The following is a 20,485-nucleotide window of genomic DNA, read 5'->3' as shown; positions in this document are numbered from 1 at the left end:
TAGTACCAGATCCCAAATAAGTTTACTTGCTGTGGATTAAAGCATCAGTGCAGGCAACACCCACAGAATTCCGCTGCCTTGGAATGGGTTAGCAAACTACATCTCGCATTGTACAGAAACTCGTGTAAACTGTGGCTGGCAAAAACTGAGGCTGGGTTTCTGCCCTGCAGAGGGGAGTTTTGTATCAGGTCAGTCTGTCCGTGTGTGGCTCCAGCAAGGAGAAGACGCTGCTGTTTTCACCTGGCTGATGCTAGTGGAGGTCAATAGCGATGGAGGAATTCTTACTGCTCTGTGAAATCAGCAGTTATGATGATCTTGAGGTTGTGTGCTGAGACAGGCATGGCAAAGTGGTGATGGCAACGTAAAGGGCACGTGTTTGGAAGGAAGACAGTCTTGTCATACCAGCGTGGCTGTTAAATCATAGCTGAAGGCAGCAGAGAGAAGCCCTTAGAAACAGGCAAACTTCACAAGTCTTCCATTGCCCATGGATGTTTCTTGATCTGAGGGGCTAGAAACTGCAGTTTCTAATGGTCAAGGCATCTGATTAGAGTTGAAGGTGGAGGGTGGAATTAGCTCAGTAAAGTGAGTCTTAATAGTTGGCAGCAAGTCTCCAAGTTGTGTAAAGCTCCTACCACAATTGGCAACACATAACTGGCTTTGAGGTACTGGGGGAAGAAGCCCATAAAGGAGCCCCTTCTTCCCTCCCCAGGTCAGACCCTGCTCTCCCAGAGCCATGGGAAAGGGGCAGCACTCCTCTGCCCACACCTCCACTGGGCTGGGGCAGCTCACCCGAAACACCAAGTTCTGAATGCTGCTGGCACAGGGAGGCTCCTGGCTGTGACCAGAGTGCAGGTTCCAGCCAGGGGATCAACTGCAATCCTGCAACTGCAGCCAAGGAAAGTCCTTTTCTCAAGGTAACATGGAGCCAACAGGCCTGAGCATGAGGTTTGAGGTCAACGTGATGTACCTAGTCATGGCTGGGTCCTCCTTTGGGGGACAGACCGGACACAGGGAGCACGCCCTCACCAAAGCAGGGCTGGACATTCTGAAGCCTGCAAAACTGAAGGTGGGGAGCATTTTTGTGGTTGTCTTCAGCATCTGCGTCTGTCTTCTGACTTAACTGTACATTTTTCCAGCTTTTTTCTGATATTTCTGTCCAACTTGCTTAGGATTCAAGGCATTTTATTTCTGCTGTGACGTTCTGGTCAGATGTGGGCTCTTACTGGAGCTCAGCAGTGGATCCCCGCTGTACAGCTGTAAGAGAGGACAATGGGCATCCCAAAGCCTTTCCAGTGTCAGGCCCAGTCCTGGCAGACACTGGTCCACGTAAGTCTGTTTAGACACATGATCCTTCCCCTTGAGCTCACAGTGCCCAGGATTCTTGCATATGTAAATGTTTGCAAAGTCAGGGCTCTGTTTGTATTGCCTGTTTACTAATTTAAGTTTATATTTAAGATTCTGATGTTCAGTTTTTTTTTTTTTAATCCATCCATAATTTTAAGGAAAGGGTTGGATTTTTTTTTTGGTTTGCTTTTTAAGCAGATGTCTGAAATGTTCCTTGTGAGTTCAGCATGTTGCTGCAGTAGGTACAAAGTCTGGGTCCAGTGGTTTGAGGTGGGCTCCCATGGGTAGGGACACCTCCCACTGGACCAGGGTGCTCATGTCCATGTCATGGAAGCCCTCTGACAGCACTGCCTTGGTCTGACCCAGCTTGGAGACAAAATGCCTCACTGGTAGGGGATGGTGGTGCGGGTGTTTGCTCCTGCCATGCTCTGATTGTTGTGCGTGCAGAAGCAGAAGGCACTGGTCTTCAGGGCTGTCAGTCCAGCACTAAAAATTCCCCTTTCAACAATTGTCTTTTTTTATTAACACAAAAAAAAAAAAAAGAAATCCTGAGTAGGAGGGCAGGAAATTCCCCTTTCAACAATTTTCTTGTAAAATTAACAAAAAAAAAAAAAAAAAGAAAGCCTGAGCAGTCAGGCAGGAAGAAGTCATATTTTTCCAAAATACCCAGTGATGAATTTGGGAAAATTGGAGGGAGGCCAAGGAGCTACAGCAGAGAGTGAAAGTTGGGTGACTTTCCTGGGAGTGACCAGGGAAGCTTTCAAAGCCACCCTCCCACCCCCCGCTTCCCCACCACTGCCGCAGGAGAGGGAAAACCTTGGCGGGCAGAGGAGCCGCTGCCACCGCTGCAGCCTCCTTTTCTTGCTGCCAGATAAAGAGGACAGACTCTCCTTTTTCAGCCCATTCTGCTCACACAATGGGAGAGGGGGATCAGCGCCAAAATTACAAGTGTGAGGCCTTAATGCATCAGGTTGAACAATGGGCTTCGGAGGCGTCTGCCTTGTCGCGGGGAGCAGTACAGCTAGTTCTGACTACCCAGTGCCATGGAAAAAAACCTCATTGTCCTGGCGAAACGCTCCCCAGAATGAAAACACCCTCCTCCTCCTTTCTTCAGCTTCCTAATGGGAAGCAAAATAACAAACCAGGCCCACAATTAAACAAACATGCCACTAACCGAGCAGAGCTCAAGTGTAACAGATGTTGTTGCAGTTGGACCAGGCTGGGGGCCGGGAGCGAGCCGTGCTGGCTGGCTGCAGTTCCTGGGACACTGTCACTGCAAGGGTTTCTTTGCCACACCACCGCCTTCTCCCTCCACCAGTCTTTTTTCCTTTTTTCTCCACTGCGCCTTTTCCTTGCTCTCATCCTCACCTCGGCACATCCCACCCGCTTGTCCCACCTGGCTGCCCCTCTTCATCCCAACGTCTCGTTCATCACAGATGGTGATTTTCATTTTTTAACACTCAAAAACACAGACTGGATTTCAGAAAAGCCCAAGAAAAGAGGCAAAGCTGCTTCAATGCACTTCTTAACCGTTTTAATATAGGCTAATATATCAATTTTTCTCCATTTCTTTATTCTTGCTCGGATCCAGTGCAGGGATCAGCTCTGTCTCCTCACCGGCACACAGTCTCCACAAGGATGCTCGATGGCACCTCTCCATTCCTGCAGCCCCCCTGAGTTTGATCACTGCTCTTGCTGCTCCCAAAAATCACTGGCATCTCTGCAACACAAGAAATTTGATGTTGGAGATGTGACACAGATGGGTAAAGAAAGGCAAGCAAAGGGGAAGCTGCGTCCTTTCCATATTCAGCTGAATCCATCTTCTCTGGGGCTTCACAACTCTGGTGCAGTCCATGATGGGGCTGTTATTACCTCTGAGGGTTACAGTCCCCATCTGGCACCGACTTGATGCTTCTGACAGCTTGTGTACCCCTCAGCTTTGCTGGGATCTGTTCCTTCTGTGTCAAAGGGACCAAAATAATTTGGCACATCCCAGAGCTGGAGGCTGGTTGGCCTTGCTCACCCCCCTGCAAAGCTGTGCCAGGGTCATACACTGGCATCAGAGGAACTCAGGGATTCAGTGAGAGCCCAGCAGCCCTCCAGGGTTGGGCACAGTCTTCTCAGGTGTTTGGGTCACTCCCTAGAGCACAACCTCCCTCTCTCATCTGGGAGCCATGGTCACCAACACCTTGCTGAAGTGTTTTGAAGAGGAATACAGGGCTGTAACGTGGGGTATCTGTGGCCACACACATTTTTGGCTTGTCTTTTGTTCTACTTGCTCTTGCAAGTGCAAGGTCCTGTGCAGTGGGGTTTTGCTTTGCCCCAGGCTGCCGTGGCACAGTGACTTCTGCAACTATTAATAGCAGCCTAAAGATGTAAGAAAAGTTACTTCTCTTTCTCCTTCAAGCAGGGGAGCTGCAGGAAGTGGGAAGATCCCTGAAATCTCTCCTAAGCTGTCTCAGAACAGGGACTGGACCAGCCCAAAGGCCCCCGGAGTTGTGGCTCACCAGCATAGTTTGGGAATGGAGCATCCCCCATCTGCCACAGCAGTGCTGTGGGGTGGAGCAGGTAAGCACCACCTGATTGTGACATGCGACAGGCTAGATACCCTGGGGCACCAGCAATATTAAGCCAACACCACTTCTCAGTGCTCTGCTTTGATAAGGAGCCAGCCAAATGCATGGCTGATATGGACCAGGGCTGCCGGTTCACCACTCCAGTGGTCAGAGCAGGAGCAGCACAGCCACAGCTGGCTCTAACCAGAACTAGCACCCCTGTGCTCCCAGATCCCTAGCACAGCTCCCAGTGAGCTTTCCACTCATGACGACAAACTTGTGAGCAAACAACTGGGAGCCCTTAGCAAAATGCACTCCTGCTGTCAACCCCCCTCCAGTTCAAAATGAAAACCAAGTCCAGGTGAACATCCAGGTGTTCCAGACCAGACTGATGCTAAAGGTAAATCACAGCGAGCCAACCAACCCCATAGATCAGTTTACTTCTCACCTAAGATTTGAGGTTTTATACTTTTCAACTACTTACATTGAGACAAAGCAGCTCAGATGGAAAATTTGATCAAGGTATTGGTTTTTACTTCCTTCTCCGCAGTTGATACACAGATGTGTGCACATATGTGACTGCACATTTGATAAATACAGCAGCAGTTTTACAAGGTTGACTCCATTAGAACAGTTGATGACACAACATGACATAAAATGACTAGGAATTACCAACCAGAAGTGGATGTAAAATTATCAGACTTCAAGAAACTCAGGAGAAATCCTGTTCTATAAAACACTGGTGCTTTGTTCAAAAAATGCATCTCTCTTCTCACTGCCCTTCATTCCTCACTCCACCCCCTTCTTTCTCTCATTTGAAACTCAAATTTACCTCTGTTCAATTCCCACTCTGTTGCCTGCAGCACCTTTTATTTTCACAGCAGCTTGGCAATGCAGGTTTTGAGACTAAGACCCAGAGAGATGCACCTTGTTGTAGTAATGTATCTGGGCCATGGATGCACAGCAGCCTCCACTCCCGTGCTGGCTCTGGGGCTCACTGGATCCTGCTCTGAACCTGCTCAGGTTGCTGAGCAGCAAAGAAAGTCAGTTTTGGTTGGGTTAGTTTTAGCCAGTTCAACATGTTGAGGCAATTCTTTACAGGGTCAAGTGAGAAAGGGAGTGGAAAAGAGGGATGGATGGATGTTTGTCCTGGTTCTTGCTCAAGGCATTGACCTAAACATACTGTTTAACAGCAGTCCTCCACTTAGTCCCATCCCAGTGAAGACCTATGTGGCTTCTGTATTTTAAAGTCCATTTAATTTAGGTCTCCTGTAAGCAGGACTATTTTGATAGAGCTGGGGAAATGATGACACAAATAGTTGACAACACAAATAGTTACGCTGGCAGATCAGAAGAGGTGGCAACCTCTGGATGGGAGCCATGAAAAGCAGCTGTGGACAGACACCTCTGCACCGAGCTCAGCTGCAGCTGAAACAGGATGCAAAACCTGGGGCTTCAATCACCGTTTTGTCAGGTCAAAGGAAGGGGCAGGGCAAATCAGCCCAGAGCAAATGAAAACGATTCTGAACGTCTGCTCATAAAACCAAAGGGGACTTTTTTTTCGTTGAAATTTGAAAAGATTTGGCTAATCCTCCGCCATTCTGTTATTTCTATTGTTGATCTAGTCCCTGGTTTAATTCCCATCCCAGACAAAAGCAGAAATGCCGGGATACCACAAGCAGTTGTTGGTCTCTGTAGCTCTTCAGGCCAGGTGGAAGCAGAAGTAGTGGGGATTTCTCGTGAATTGTCCACCTGGTTTCTAAAAGTGTGTCTGTACTGTCCCTTGAGTGTCTCTGCCTCCTCTACAGCAGATACTTTGCAGATATATTGCACCAGCAAAAGCAGCCTTTCTGACTGTTATTTGGCTGCAACATCTCAGATGCCTCAGACTCAATGAGCTCTTGAGAGGTGTAACCTCCCTGCATGGCTTCAGGTCCAACTAAGCACTTACTGGAAAGAGAAGGGGAAACACCCTGTGTGATACAGAGCAAAGAATAAAGGCAGGGCAGGCTTATAAAAGCCACTGCAGGACAGCGATTCCCAACCATTGTTGGGAACAGCCCTCAGGAGAGGTGCTGGAAGTGGAATAGTTTGCAAGAGCCCTGAGGGACCAGGGCCAGAGCAAGGGAGATATCAGCCAGCTTAAACCCCCTCACAGGACTCAGCACAACTTGGAAAGCAAGGGATCAGGTTTTTTTCTCTCTGGGAAATGGGGATCTAAGGATGCCATCTGATTATGGCTCTTCTGATGGAAAGGGCAAATCCAGAGCATCACATAACCTTATGATCTGCTCACCCTTAATCCAGTGATTGCTTTCTCTTTCAGTTCCTTCTTCTGCTCCTCCTGGATGGAGCCCTCACTTTTGCAGAGCACTGGCGATGTGATACCGTGCTCCAGCAGGCCTGGAGGAGCCTTGCTCGTTCCAGTGCCACCATCAGGAAGAAAACATGCCCTTTCCTTAGTCAGACCAGTCCTGGAGAAGCCTTTAACCCTCAGGCCACTGCTGAGAGGATGCCTGACACCCGCCCATGCCTACAACCATGCAGGAGATCTCTCTGATGCAAAGCCCCTTTGGCCCTGTGCTACTATGTGGGGCAGCCTCCTCGCTCTTTGCATTTCAATCGCATGCATCTACATCCAATCATCTGGGAATCTTATCGTCACTCACATAAAGTCCCCTCTGATCCATAATTACAGGGGCCAAACTGAGAGGGTCCTTAAACTGTTTGTGAGTCAGGTGATCAGGATGTGGCCTAAGGTATCAAAACTTCCAGCAATAAAGGGGACATCATCATTAGGTAACCCCCTTCAGGGGCTGGTATGTGGCAAGCACTGGAATGCACCACTTTTCTTCAGTCTTGCTTGATATAATTACTTTCAGCGTTATTTAAAGCTCTGACTAATCACATGGCAATGGCCAGGTTTATAATGCAACTGTGTGTAGCCTGGAGCAAATTCTGACATAATTACACTGTATAAATTCCTCCATTAGAAATGACACCGCACTGGCATTGTGTACAAAGCAGCCATGGTCCAGTCAACCGCCTGTGTGAAAATCTGTCTGACAATTGTTTACCCTGTTGGTATCTTATTGACACTTCCTACAATGATGAAACTGTTACATGACAGTGAATGGGAGCCAAAGGCCCGAACGAGTTTCCTCTCACTCGCTTCAAGTGCAGTCATTTTCTTGCCTGGTTTTCCCCAGATGAAGGCTTGCCCAGTTCTGATCGCTCTGAAACGGAAAGAGAAGCATATGGTTATGGTACAAATCACAAAAGCCCATAGAAATCCTGGTTGGGGTTGCATCATTTGCCCCAAGGAGGGATTGCTCCCCTAGGTCCTATCCCTTCACTACAGCGTGATTATGGGCCATTTTAGGATTCGTTCCCACCTGGCATCGCCTTGTGCCATGGCGGGGTAGCGGGATCCAGGCTGTGTTCCCACTGCTTTGTGGCACGTGCCAACAGAGCGGCAGGGCGTCACGATGGGCTAATTGGTCAGGCCCTGGCACGTTGAGCTGCAAAATGATTGCGTGACATATTTGCTTCCCACCACAGTGTCAGGGCTGAGGGACATTTGAATGGCTGGAGGAGAGGGAGGTCCTCTCGGTTGGGAGGGAGATGAAACTCTCAGGGCTGTGGCCAACACTATTTGGGCACAGGAAGCCAAACTCCTTTCCAGTTTTGGAGCACTGATTCAGTGTAGGGAAAGGAAGGATTTTGTCCTTCTTGGTCATTGTCTTGTATAAGGATAGGAAAAAAAATAATTGGGAAATACTCAGTAATCTGGAGAAATGCAATGAATGCAATGAATATCCATTATGAAAACAAAAACTTGTAGAGTACTTCAAAGGCATCTCCCTAAGGAAGGTTCAGGAGGAACCCTCTGAAAATGTATGTTAAACAGGCTTGCTGGCAACAGGACACCAACAAATGGTTCAGAGGACAGGGGATAGAGGAGTATGACCCCTCTAACCTGGGAGACTTGAGATAATTTGAAGTATGGGGAATGGGATCAGGAACCTTTCCAGATCTTTAATTTCAAGCTGGCTCAGGAGACTAGAAGGCCTTCAACACAGGCAAACCTGAGAGAAATAGAGGGGGTTTTGAGTTATAGCTGAAAAAGAGGGAGAACTTGTATACCTGCATCCCTGTCTATGGAAGATTGTTGCTTGCAGCACGTTGTCGGTACCAGTTAATTTACAAAATCCCAAAAGACTGAGTTTTGTCATTTCCCCATAGAATAGACTATTCTTTAAAGGATGTATTGTCGTGTCCATTTGGAAATCTTTGGGGCTTTGTGTAATACTTGTAACATTGGTAGCATTGTCCATTTTCACCAGGTAAGAGCCAAACTCATTAATTCCCCCCCACAAAAAGCTGAGGCAATAACCCATGTCTTCTGTTTGTTTGTTTTCAGCCTCATCAGGAAAGCTGTGACCTGAATGCACCACAGTTTCCCTTCTAAGCAGTAAGTAATGCCCCTTAAACACAGATTTTTCCTGATGGTATTCAGAGGCTGGAGGAAAATATTGAGAGGCTGGTGCATGTGCGGGAACAGTGGTGTGGTCCCCTGTTTGTCTTCCCAAATCCCAGTGTCCCCACACTGAGCTGGGTCCCTGTGGGAATACAGTGTTTTTCCCCAGTCCCACTGGCATACGGTGGGACCTGAGCAGTGTCCCCCTTCTCTGGGGTGGCATGTCCTTGCCTTGGCGAGGAGGAGCATGGAAGAAGTTAGCACTGCTGTTCTGTGGCAAACCGAGCTGTGGCTAAAGGAGTATTTAGATACCCTGGGCTGCCAATTCAGAGCTTTCCTAAAACCAGCAGTAAAATTTGCCTCCCATTCCTTTTTAGGAAAAGAAAGCTGTAGTATAAAGTCCCATTTTCTAGGCATTAAAAGTTTACAACCCACACCATTAAAAGCAGCATTCTGTGTCAAACTTAAGACTTTGGTCTTCAGGAACAGCTAGGAGGAAAAGAGAAGGTTCCCTGTTTGTTCTACAAAACAGGAAAGCGGTTGCTTTCTATACTGTAAATATGCATTAGAAAGCTCTTATAGACTCGTGCTGGGGATTTGATGTTTTTAACTGACTACATTCCTTACATTTTTGTATAACTGCCAAGAAAGCTAAATAAAATGGCTTTTTTAGTGTTTTCTCTAAGAATAGCCCTGCTTCTTTGTAAATATAGCGAAGGAATTGTTGATAATAATTCTTTGGGAGAATAACTGGTGTTATTGATGTTAAAAGTAGAAAGATTGCTGTTTCTCTGTCACAGAAATACAGCTAACCGAGTGGGCTGGGACTTCAGAAAGCCTGAGCATTCCTTAGCCAGTTACTGAGATTAGATTGGTTTCATTCCTGTGCCAGAAGGTGTAGAATCAGAGCAGACCAGCACTGAAGCTCAAGTGAAAAAAAAAAATATAATATTTGCATTTTCATTCAGAATGCAAAACTGAACTTTTTCCCTCCTTGTTTGCATTTCTCAGTTTGCAGATTGTTCTGCCAGCTAACAATTTACCCTGAAAAACTGGAGATTAATCTACTCGGTCTGACTCAAATATGCACAATTAACATTTGGGCACCCCTAAACCTCTGCAGTGTTAGGTGAAGTCCCATCCTCCCGAGAGACCAGTGGGCAAAGGATGTCATTCTCATCTAGAAGTTGGCAAGTTGAGCCAAATTTTAGACTACAGGCCCCTGACTGTTGTTGGTTTGATGCCCTTCATATGCCAAGACCTTAGATGTTTTTTGTAATGCCATATGATAAACTAGTGATAAAACCAGGATTGCAGCATGAGAATTTGAACCAGCCTACGCCATGCTCCGACTGCTAAATGTTGCTGTCATCCAGGATTGGTGGAATGTTCGAAACCCACTCGTATGTCACTTCCAGGAAACAAAAAAGCTAAAACTAATTTTTTAGGGTTGACTGAAAGCATCTGCCTTCCCTACAGTTGAGGCAACCTCTCACAAAAGTTCTCTGTCATTAACCAGACCTGCACTTCAGTTAAGCATGCAGAGATTTGGTGCCTGTTCAACCGGGCCTCGTCAGGGCTGGTAACCCTCGTTAGGATTATTTTTCAAAACAGAGACTCGGTGGGGCCAGGCTGTAGCATAGGCTGCCCAGATGCTGCCTTCTGTTTGTTCTGACTCTGTCTCCTCCTCGTTTCACTAGTTGCTCCCTGCCTCTGCAAGAAAAGATGGTAAATGGTTGTTCCTGATTCACCTTTGCCAGTGCCACTCAGCGGTTTATAGACCTGTGTTATATTCTCCCACTCGTTTATTTCCCAAACCAAAATGCCCCAGTCGCTTTAGCTATACCTCATAGGTATACAGTAGATAAGAATAGGATAATTTGGGGAAAAGAGGTAACCAGTCAATCCTGTCATGACTTTTTTTCCCTCTATTGTCCGTTTGGTTACACTGTCTCCTTGTCAGTGAGATTTACTCTGTGCCAGATGGCATTTATGGCCAAGCATCTTGGCATCTTTTGAGCCAAAGGAATGCTTCTGTGTTTCACCTCCAAGTCTGCACATGTGCCACAGCTTTGATGATGTTCTCTACTCAAAGTTACAATATCTAGAATGACACCAGAATTCGTGCAGCCTGTAAGAGAAAGGCATCTCATCATCTCTGCAAGTGACTTGTGAATGTGAGGTGAAGAAGGGTGGAAGACAGAGTTCCTACCCTGTAAGGATTTTCAAAATTTGAAAAATTAAAATAGCCCCCAGTAGTCCCCTTATCTATCAATTTAAAGAAACAAACAAAAAAAATAAAAAACCCAACAACACCCAAACCCAACTTGTTTTTCTCAAGACTAAGAGATGCCACACAGGCTGACTACAGCATTAATGAGCTTGTCTGTGCTTTAGGAAATTCAGATTCAGATCCTTCACCTGTCAGTTCCAGCACCCATCTGGGCTGTTGGCTGCTCTGCTTGTATTCCTAGATCCCGTGGTGTCACTGCTAGTTCCAAATCTGGGTTGAAGCTCAAGCAGGTAGGACCTTGTTCAGATCCAAAGAGCAGTTAATTTATCAGGCTCGCAGAACTTCAATCCTGAATGAGGACAGAATTATGAAAATTGATTGTCCTATGAGGTTGCTGTCATTCAAAGCCAAATCCCCGTGCTAAACTTGATTTGTTTTTTCCTTTTGCTGCTCTTTTGAAAAGTCTGAGCACTGTGATAAGGACCTAGGGATTGTGTGGAGTACAAAGAGAGAAGAACAGGTTAAACATTGCAGATGTGCTCAAACTGGGGTTAGGGAGAGAACCCTATGGGAGAAGTAATGTGGAATCCAAACCACTTTGTGACTTCTGCATAACTGGAGAATTGAGCCATAATGGGATGCAGAGTGTCAGCATGTTTGTCTGCCCATGAGAGGCACAGCTTCTTTTAAGTTGCCTGGACCACAGGCCCCAAAAGATCCTGTACTAACTATAGGATAAAATAACTGTTGGCTCCCTGAATCCCTCCATGGACCTAAGTAAGAGGGATGTGAGTGAGGGCTGAGTTCCCAGAGTGGGTGTTGGGAGCACAGTGTGAGAGCGTGCGATGCTGTGCAGAAACACAGCTTAAGGTCAGACTCCGCTCTAAAGCTTCCTCAGAATCCCAAATCCTCTTTTTATATGAGTTTCACTCAAACACAAACAATTAAAGAATTTCATCTTCTCCTGCAACGGTGGGAAAGCCTGGATGCTTCCCTGGTCTCTAAGCTCTATGAAATAACTCCAGAGTGTTCCCTAGATGAGGGTCCTGCTTGGTGTCAGACAACCCATATCTTTGTGTTTGATACGAATAAACTGGTCGCTGGTGCCAGTTGGCTGTGGGGAAGAGAAATAGCACAGCCTGTTGCAAAGAAGGAGGAGAAAAAAAAAAAGGCAGTATTGAGCCTCCTGTCTGCTTGTATGATTGGAGCCATTTGACAAGGACTCCCATCAATGGCAGCTTTTCAGACACCTCAGTGTGGGCACATGTCCGCTATCTGCCTCCTTTTATGTTTCCCCTCCCAAGGACAACACCCACGCCAGCTTTCAAGCTTGAGCATCATCTGTTTTGATGTCTGCCCGGAGCACAGGGAGATGCTTTTTGTACTTTTAATTTTGGAATTTGCCCCATTAATAGCAACGGTCAGGTGGGAAAAGGGAGAAGCTTTCCCCCTGGGCCAGATCGCTCTGGATGCCAGCGGCTCTCTCATCACCAGGGGTTTGTCAAAGCGTGCAGTATGCTAACATCCTGCCAGCTCACCTTTCGCAAGCTGAGTCGAAAGCATTAGTCCCACCAGTGCAAATAAGGTGTCTGCCACATGTCTGCTGGTTTCTCCCTGGTGCACTGAGGCAAAGCAGCCCTTCCTTGTCAGCCATTGACCAAAACTGTTGATTCTGGAACAACTGACTGTGCTGGTCGTGAAGGATGCCAAAACCTCATGAAAGCTGGGAAGCAAAGGTGTTTTCTTTTTAAATGAAATAAGCTGTAGAAGGAATTTCCCTGAGAGCTTGTTTGATATCTGGAGTAGAAATGGCTTTCCTTCTCTATCTCTGCCTACTCAACACTCAGAATCACATCCAGAGAGCCTTTAAACACATTTCTCCTCTCCAGACTCCTTACGTTGGAGTTCCTCTGCATTTATTTCTAGACAGATGGTGAATGTTGCAGGTGAGTCCAACTTGAATTTGCATGCTGGGTTAGTGTAATGGACTTAGTCCAGTTTAGGGAGAATATAGCAGTTGTAGAATACATTTTCTGTTGTACCAAACATTACTGGCAAGGTTGAGCTGGAGGAAGACCGGTCCAGTTTGGTTAAACTGTTAAAATCACAGCCAGCTCCTGAACTGCTTGTTAAAGCTCAGGTCTGGTACATCCCACTTTATGTACTACATGCTCTCTGTTTTCCTGGGAGCCACCCCTGCTCAGTTTAGCAGGCAATTCTCCCCTTCCCCTCCCCACCAGTAGGATGAGGGGAGATTTCTGGCCAACTCCAGGCCCCAGGGTCACCCAGACACCTCTCGACCCCCTTGACTTCCTTGAGAAACAGCTGTGGAAAAGGAAAGTACACCCCAAGACCTGTGTGTCCCCAAAGCAGCACAGACCTGCCCTCTTGCTAAATGCTGCCCTGTGTTGTGTGACTGAGGCAGGACCTTGCAATGCAAAATGTGTTTTTCAGATACACAGGAGAGCAACCCCGCAATAAGAGCGGCTTTTAAAATACAGGTCTTATTGAGAGGAGTGGTAAACCCAGCTCTACCTGTACCTAAAGCTGTGAGCCTAATGCTCCTTGGCTCCCGTAGGAAACAGGACCTCTACCAGCATCCATAAATAAATATCCCCCTGTGTCTTTACATGCTTTAATACCTTTGCAAGCCTGGCTCCTTGCCTATTTCCCGTACTGGGCTGCTGCTGCTTTACTTTTGCCCGGCAGCAGGAGCAAGGAGCTCAGCTGTAATTTGGGGCTGTGTTGTGCTAAGTGCTGTACAGGCACAGAACAAAAGACCTCTGACCGCTTCCCAGCATCTAGCTGTTGTTGTTTTAAAAACAACCCTCCCTGATTCTCTTTTATTTTTTTTTTTTGTCTTTTAGACATTGTTTTCTTGCTTCCTTTATATTCCTGGTGCCTCCGAGCTAGAATACCTTTGCTGAGCTCCTGAGTGAGCCAGGCCGACCAGCCACATGGAAAGGACTCCTTACCTGTGTCACGCTTATCTGCAAGTGGTAAGTGTGGCTGGAGCAGAGCTGTTGAGGGTTGAAATGAAGGGTGTCAGGGGTAATGCTGAACAACAAACCTAGTGCTTCAAGGGTCCCACTGGGATTGGGGAACATAAGCACTGCTGGAAAGAAAAAAGAAAAAAAGAAGAAAAAAAAAAAAAAAGCAAAAGTTTGGACCACAGAGAACTGAGCAGAAGCAAACATGTTACAGAAAACTGGAAAGCTGTGCTCCAAGAGAGGCACATGTACCCCAGCTGCGCCTGGAGCGGGTGGGTTGTGCTTTTCCTGCACCCAAGCTATTTATTCGAAAGCAACTACCAAGACGGGATTTGCTCCAGATTTATGTCAAGGAGCTTCATTTCTTGCGTCTTGAACCTTAACTAGGGAACAGTTATTGCACTAGCAATCAACCAACCTTGGGTTTGAGCTCCGTATGATGATTTGCATCCATCCCTGAGTTATATAAATCTAATCCACCATATTTTAAAGAAATAGTCCTTGAGCTGGTGTCTCTTGTGAAATCCCAATGGGAGAAGTGTGTGTTCTGGGTGCTTTGATGCATTTCAGGTTCATTTTGGGGCTCTGCAATTCATGGCAGCTGGTTCTCTGATTATTTTATATTAAGGACCAACTTCCAGTAACATCAGTGGGAGCAGGATTTTAGCTCTAAAGCTATTATTAACTAATGCAGCACAACAATGCCTGGCTTTCGTTCTGTTTTGTTTTCTCCCAGGGTCGGAACGTGTGTGTATCCCATTAACTCTGTCCTCGCTGCTCTCAAGATGTTCCGCACAAATGATTTTATTTTTTTTGTAAGAAAATATATTTTACTAGGCAGTTTTATGAGAGCTGACAAAATGCCTCATAAATAACCCAGCAGGAAATATGGGGTAAATAAAATTTTTACAACTTTATCATAAACCTGAGAAGTCTTTGGTTCCTTTTCGAATGGAATGAGCAAGGTATTTCATTAAAGGAAAAGACATGCTTTCTAAAGCCCAACAATTATAGACACAATGCCTTTTTAACCTGCAATTCAGTCAAACAGGTTTGGTGGCAGTGGAAAATGTTAAAGGCCCTGTTTTGGCACTTTGGGTCATGCTCCCCACAGATCAATTTGTGCTGTTGGTTCCCTACACAGCAGAGCTGGAGAACTGGTGTGTGCCTGACCTGCCCTCAAAGGATCCAGGACCTCTACGGAAACACATATCTGGGGGGACATGCTTAGGACAGGCTGAGGTTTTATATTGCCTTTGAACATCTCCTAGTACAGGGGGCTGTGGCTGGGCCCCTAAGTGCAAAGGGAATACAAACAAATATGGTCCTCAGGTCTTCAGCACAAGCCTGAAATGTGATGATTTGGTCAAAGACCAAGAGTCTGAAATAGAAACGCTTGGAACAAGCCTCAGTCCTTGAACTTTGCGTGAAGGGGGAATTTAGCTCTCAGCAGGAGGATCTTTGACGTGTGATATTTTGGTACTGTGGGAAGGCGGGAGGGGGTGTCACTTTTAAGTTCTTTGCACTTGTAAAAATTCATACTGACATCCATGACTATTTTCTACTTACAGTGAAACAGAAATTTGGCAAAATAGAACTTATTCCTGGATGCCTAAGAGGTATGGAAACTACCTCACAAAGGAAGCGGTAAAGTGCCATTGTACACCTACTTGGTCTGATGGAATACCAGAGGAAATTATCTGGAGTGAAGGTCTTTGCCATTTCTCACACCTCTGGTTCTCTGATCCTCCCTATTTGTGTCTCTGGGTTGGCTAAAAACAGAGAGAATAGTCCTGAAAAGGCTGAGCTTCACAGAAGAATTGGAGATGTTCAGGTATGCATGTTATCTTCCCTGCATTGAGAGCAGGGCTCTCAGATTCAACAGAAGGAGACCAGAGTGGACTCCACCACCCAGGCCTCACCCTGCTGGCACCTCAGGTTGTACTGCACAGCTATGGCCCCCACCCCTCCTTCAGGGCGTTATTGCATAAAGCCCACCACCCAGGGTGGTACGGGCCCCTCCTTCCCTTGGAGGCACTGTTGCATTCCCCTGCCTTCCCTCCTAGTCCCTCCCTGCTAGATAGCCCTTCCCCACCCTCCCACCAGATCACCTAGGTCCTCAGGACATCTAGTGCAACTTCCTACAGGAATGTCATGTCAGGAAAGCATTTAAAGCCTTTGTGGCTCTAATGCCGTGTAAACAAGGAGGTAAGCCCACCCCACATCACCACTCCAAAGCCCTTTTGATGTTGATTTCTTTTATGGCCACCAGCCATACTTTGGGAATGGGACACCTCCAGGAGAGCTGGTCCCTGCACCAACAGGTTTGCGCTCCTGCAGCCTGGTCCAACATCACGCTGAGCACTCAAGAGCCCTAGCTGGCTTTCAAGCCAAGTCAGGGTGTCCCTGGGAGCTTTGCCTGTATAAGGGCTCCAGCCTCTGGCACGTTGTCTGGAAAGCGCTGTGTAAATAGGAGAGACAATTATTGCAGCCCTTTCCCGAAAGGAAATTCCATATTGGCACTGAACAGCACATTAGTATGGCAGAGCACAGCCCTGATGGAGCGGGCTGGGCTGCGTGCAGGGCTCTGCCCTCCCCCAGCAGCCACTGACAACATGTTGAGGGAAATTGGCTTTTCAGTGGGACACGCCGCTTTAGCGAAAGCCCATATGTTACCGAGTTATCAGCTCTGAATCCCCTGTATTATCCCCACGCCTCTGTCACCGCCCCCCTGCCTCTACCCTCCCCTCAGGCCCCCACCCCGATGCAGAGGTTAAATAAAATATCATTTCCTTCTGATTTAGCCTTTGTCTTTGGCAATCAAAATGCCCTTCAGGCCCCTGTGGAGTCAACCTTCCAGGTCAGGGTAGGACATGGGAAACCCCTTCCCAGGCATTTCACTGTAGATAATGTCATGGCTGATTCATGAGATCATTCAAAGCGCTGCCTTCCGCTACCGCTGCTTTCGGTGCTGATGCTCCTTGGCTTGGGCTCTACCTCCTCTTCCCCCCCCACCAACACCACCTCTCCTTCTGCTTGTATTTCATAAACCATCTCCTGGGCAGCTGGGAGACACAGGAGGAGAGGAAAAATAAAGGGCAGGTTAGGTCTCCTCCAGCAAGCCTCCGTGCAGGGAAGGAACAGGCTGGGTGAGTCGGAAGAGCCAGTGAACTCTTTCCCTGCTCCAGGAGGGGTTGACCCCAGGAAGCAGCAATGCTCTTGCAATCCTACGGCTCCTGTTTGGGCTCCTGTGTGCATGGAGGAAGCACGAGGGCTCCTGGTGTGACACTGCTGGGCAGATATAGCGAGAGATGGGGGAACATATGTATACCTGCCTATAGAAGCATCACCTGTGTGTCATTCCTCAGACTGAGCACGCAATACAAAACAATAGCATATATTTTTATTTACTATACCTGCTTTAATCTCCTGCTGAGCAACTCCTTCAAAACTTCCCTCTAATATAACACCCAACAGAGATCGTGTCAGTAAAAGAACTGATGGTGTAAGGGGAAGACCTATAAAGCACAGTATATTCCCTTTATTATGGCTTGCTGTTATTTTAACCTCTCCTTCCTTGTGTAGTTTCACATACTTGAGTTGAAAGTGCAGCAGCAGCAGGGAGACAGAGCGCACAGACTTCACCTTGTAATGTGCAAACACAGGTAAAATGGGAGGTCAACAGTGGTTTTTGTCATTTGTGTGGTCTCCAAGGTAAGTAGGATAACCATGGAAGGAAAGTCCAGTACCAGTGTCCTGTGCATCTTGCTGGCCAGGTTTATCCATTTCCCATGCAGTTAGGTGTGCAAACATGTGATTGGGGAGGGGAGGCCATGCTGCTGTCGTGGACGTGCAGCAGGTATACACAGGGATGCACTCTATATGAAAGCCTCCGTGAGTGCAGGGCTTTCATCCACCCTCCTGTCTGATCAAAACTATTCTGGATCAACCCCCTAGGCAGGGATACATCCTGGTAGAAAATCATGCTGGTGAAAACTGTCAGTGAGTCATCAACAGTCATCCCCAACCAGTGCCTGTTGACTGATACTACTGATATAACTGCCAGGTCCGTCCCAGGACTCAGCCCCAAACGTCTTCCTGCTGTCTGCTCTCTGTAGGAGGGCAGGTAGGGATGCAGGAAAAGGCAAGCACAGAGTAAAGGTCTGGTTGTGTGTGTGTGCATCCACCTTACCATGGGGTTATCCCTGGGTCAAAGCACCCTGTACCTTTGGTGGATGGAGCTGTAGGGAATTAGCTCACGGGAGTTTGGGCTATGAGGCCATTCCCTGGTTTTCCTTGCAGAAATAGAGCCTAATTATCTATTTATTTATTTATTCATTAATCAGCAGCCTCCTAAATAACCACCTTAAGCATTTCAAAAAGCCAGGCTGGCAGGACATGAAAATCAGAGGGAGACAGCAGGGAGGGGAAAGCGCCTGAGAGCCGGGAAGAGAGGACAAATGGCCCCCACCCCAGCCATGGTCCCAGCCCCCCATTCTCACCCTGCTAACATCCCTCCCTTTGGTAAACAGAGACAGGCAGGTTGGCACCTTGTCTCCTGGGACAAAGGAGCTGGCCCTTTGTTTCGCTGTGTGACTCCCTGGCAGATGGGGGCTGGAGGGTGCCTGAGGGGTCTTGTTCAAGGAAAGCCTCCAGTATGCAAAATGCACCCAGGGGCAGGCGGGAGAGCCCTGGGTTGCCTCCTGTGAAAGAGCTGGGTGAAACAGTTTCTATCTCCCTACAGTTCTTTTTTTTTTGACTTTGAGAAAACATAAATAGACTGTAGTTTTCCTAACTGAGCCTCTTGTTTTTATAGGAACTGAAAGGGAAACCTGGGATTTGGAGCCAAACCTTATTTCTGGAGAGGGAGAAAGCCAAAATCCTGACAGCAGGAATGTGTGCATATCTTAAATATTTAAAATTCTTGCGCAAAATTTCTTAGGAGGTGAGAATCTGGCCCACAAATCAGTGATATGCAAGTTTTACAGAGTCCTAATACTTGCCAATCCCTGCTTCCAGTCCCGAGGGTTTTACTGGGTTTTATTCTTGTTGCTTTCAGGGGGTGAGCGAGGCAGACAGAGAGGAAATAGCCAAGCCAAGGCACAAGACTTGATGAGAAGCCCACAGTTAGTTGGTCAGTTAGTCTGTCACCCACTGGTGAGTTTTAACTAGTTGTTCTTCCAAAGCTGTTGCACTGCATCTGTGGCCTAGCCTTTCTGTACATGCTTCCTCCACCCCCCCACACCACAGAAAGCAGGGCTGAGGCAATTAAATGACTAAAAATATATTGATGTCTTCAGGGAAGGTGTCAGGCACTGCATGAGGAGACTCGTGGCCCATTCCCATACTCATGGCAGCTATGAGTGCATGGCAACTCCGCTCTGTCCTGGTGGATGGAGGATCTCTGGGTTGAAACCAGTCCCGGTCAATGGACCTGTCGTGCTGGTTTGGAGGTCTTGGACCGGCTGGTAACAGGAAGATGCCTACACTGCTGTTGGCATGATTTTGTCCCCTTGTTTCATTATTTTCCTTCCCTACTCTGACCTATTATTAACAGACCCACCTTCTACCTAGTGCTTCTGTTTCCCCTGATATATTTGTAAAAGGCCTCTTATTCTCCTTAATCCCTTTGGCTATAATTAACTCATTCTGCATTTTTGCTGCCCTTATCTTTTCCCTGCAAGCCTTAACTGACTGAATATTCTTGTTTGGTTGCCTCCCTGTTTTCCATTTCTACTGAAGGTTTTCTTTTTAATCCTTAGATCTCTGAGCAGGCTTTGCACACACTTATTTCTTGCATTCTTCTTTATTTACTCTTCTTTTTCTCTCCCGCCTTACTTATTGTGCATGTAAGGACTCTTGCCTGCCTTACACATGGGTAGATTTTGGGACCACCTCACATAGTACCTTACTTCCCCAATTTCTTAATTCCTCTCAACGCATTCGTTTTTTTCCTTTTACGCTATAAGATATTTTTTTTTGTTCGTGTTGAATTTGTCCTTTCTACTTGGGAGATTCCCACCTTCTCAAGCAGCTCATTACTTCAACCTAATATCTTTTGTTCTACAGAAAACATGCAAAGTAAAAACTATGTCTGTTTAAAAAAAACAGTATTTGTGTGGGGTTAATTTTTGATCCAGAAAACTAGAGGGGTTGAATGTGGGCTCAGTGCTATTCAGGAAGGTGGATTTTGATTCTTGGTGCCAAGACTGTGTTTAGAGTTTGGGTCTTTATAACATCCTGGCGTCTCTTCCCAATGGGACTCTCCAGACAGCCCTTTCCTTCACTCCTTTCAGTCCCCAGCTTTTCCTCCATGTCTCTCAGTTGTGTTTGTCTTTACCATGATGGCTTTGAGTGGATTTTATTTTCTTCTGATGCATTTTACGTCTTGTGCTGGCAGCGATATCTCCAAGGGGGCTGCATTCCTGCTGCTGGGGCTCAGCTGGGAATTAGAGTGTTCCCTCACAGGCAGAGGAGCAAATTTATGGCACATGGTGAGAATCCAGGGTATTTACCTGAGGGGAAGGTGCTAGGGGTTGGGATGATGCTGTGTGGCTGTGGACATGAGAGCCCGTGGGGGACAGTGGAGACCTGTCCGCCATCGCGGGGCTGAGGCAGCCTGCCCTGACCACCATTTTAGCCTGCAGAAGAAGGGGGCCTGGGCCACTCGCTTGCTTCTTGGCTGGCTGCTAACACCCACCTCAGGAGCAACCATGGCAGGAGGAAGAAGGCTAACAAGGAGCTGTAAACAGAAGAGGAATTCTCCAGCTATGCTTTTCCTTTCCCTCCTGCAAGCTTGGCTTGAACACCCAGAGGAGCATCTGCCAGGCTGTGCAGGTACATGTAATTTGGTGGGTGGGGATGGTGATAAGTAGCCCATTCT

The sequence above is a fragment of the Calidris pugnax genome, unplaced genomic scaffold, assembly GCF_001431845.1.
Source record: "Calidris pugnax isolate Ruff unplaced genomic scaffold, ASM143184v1 scaffold128, whole genome shotgun sequence".
Classification (NCBI taxonomy): domain Eukaryota; kingdom Metazoa; phylum Chordata; class Aves; order Charadriiformes; family Scolopacidae; genus Calidris; species Calidris pugnax.
Note: the sequence above shows the minus strand (reverse complement) of the source record.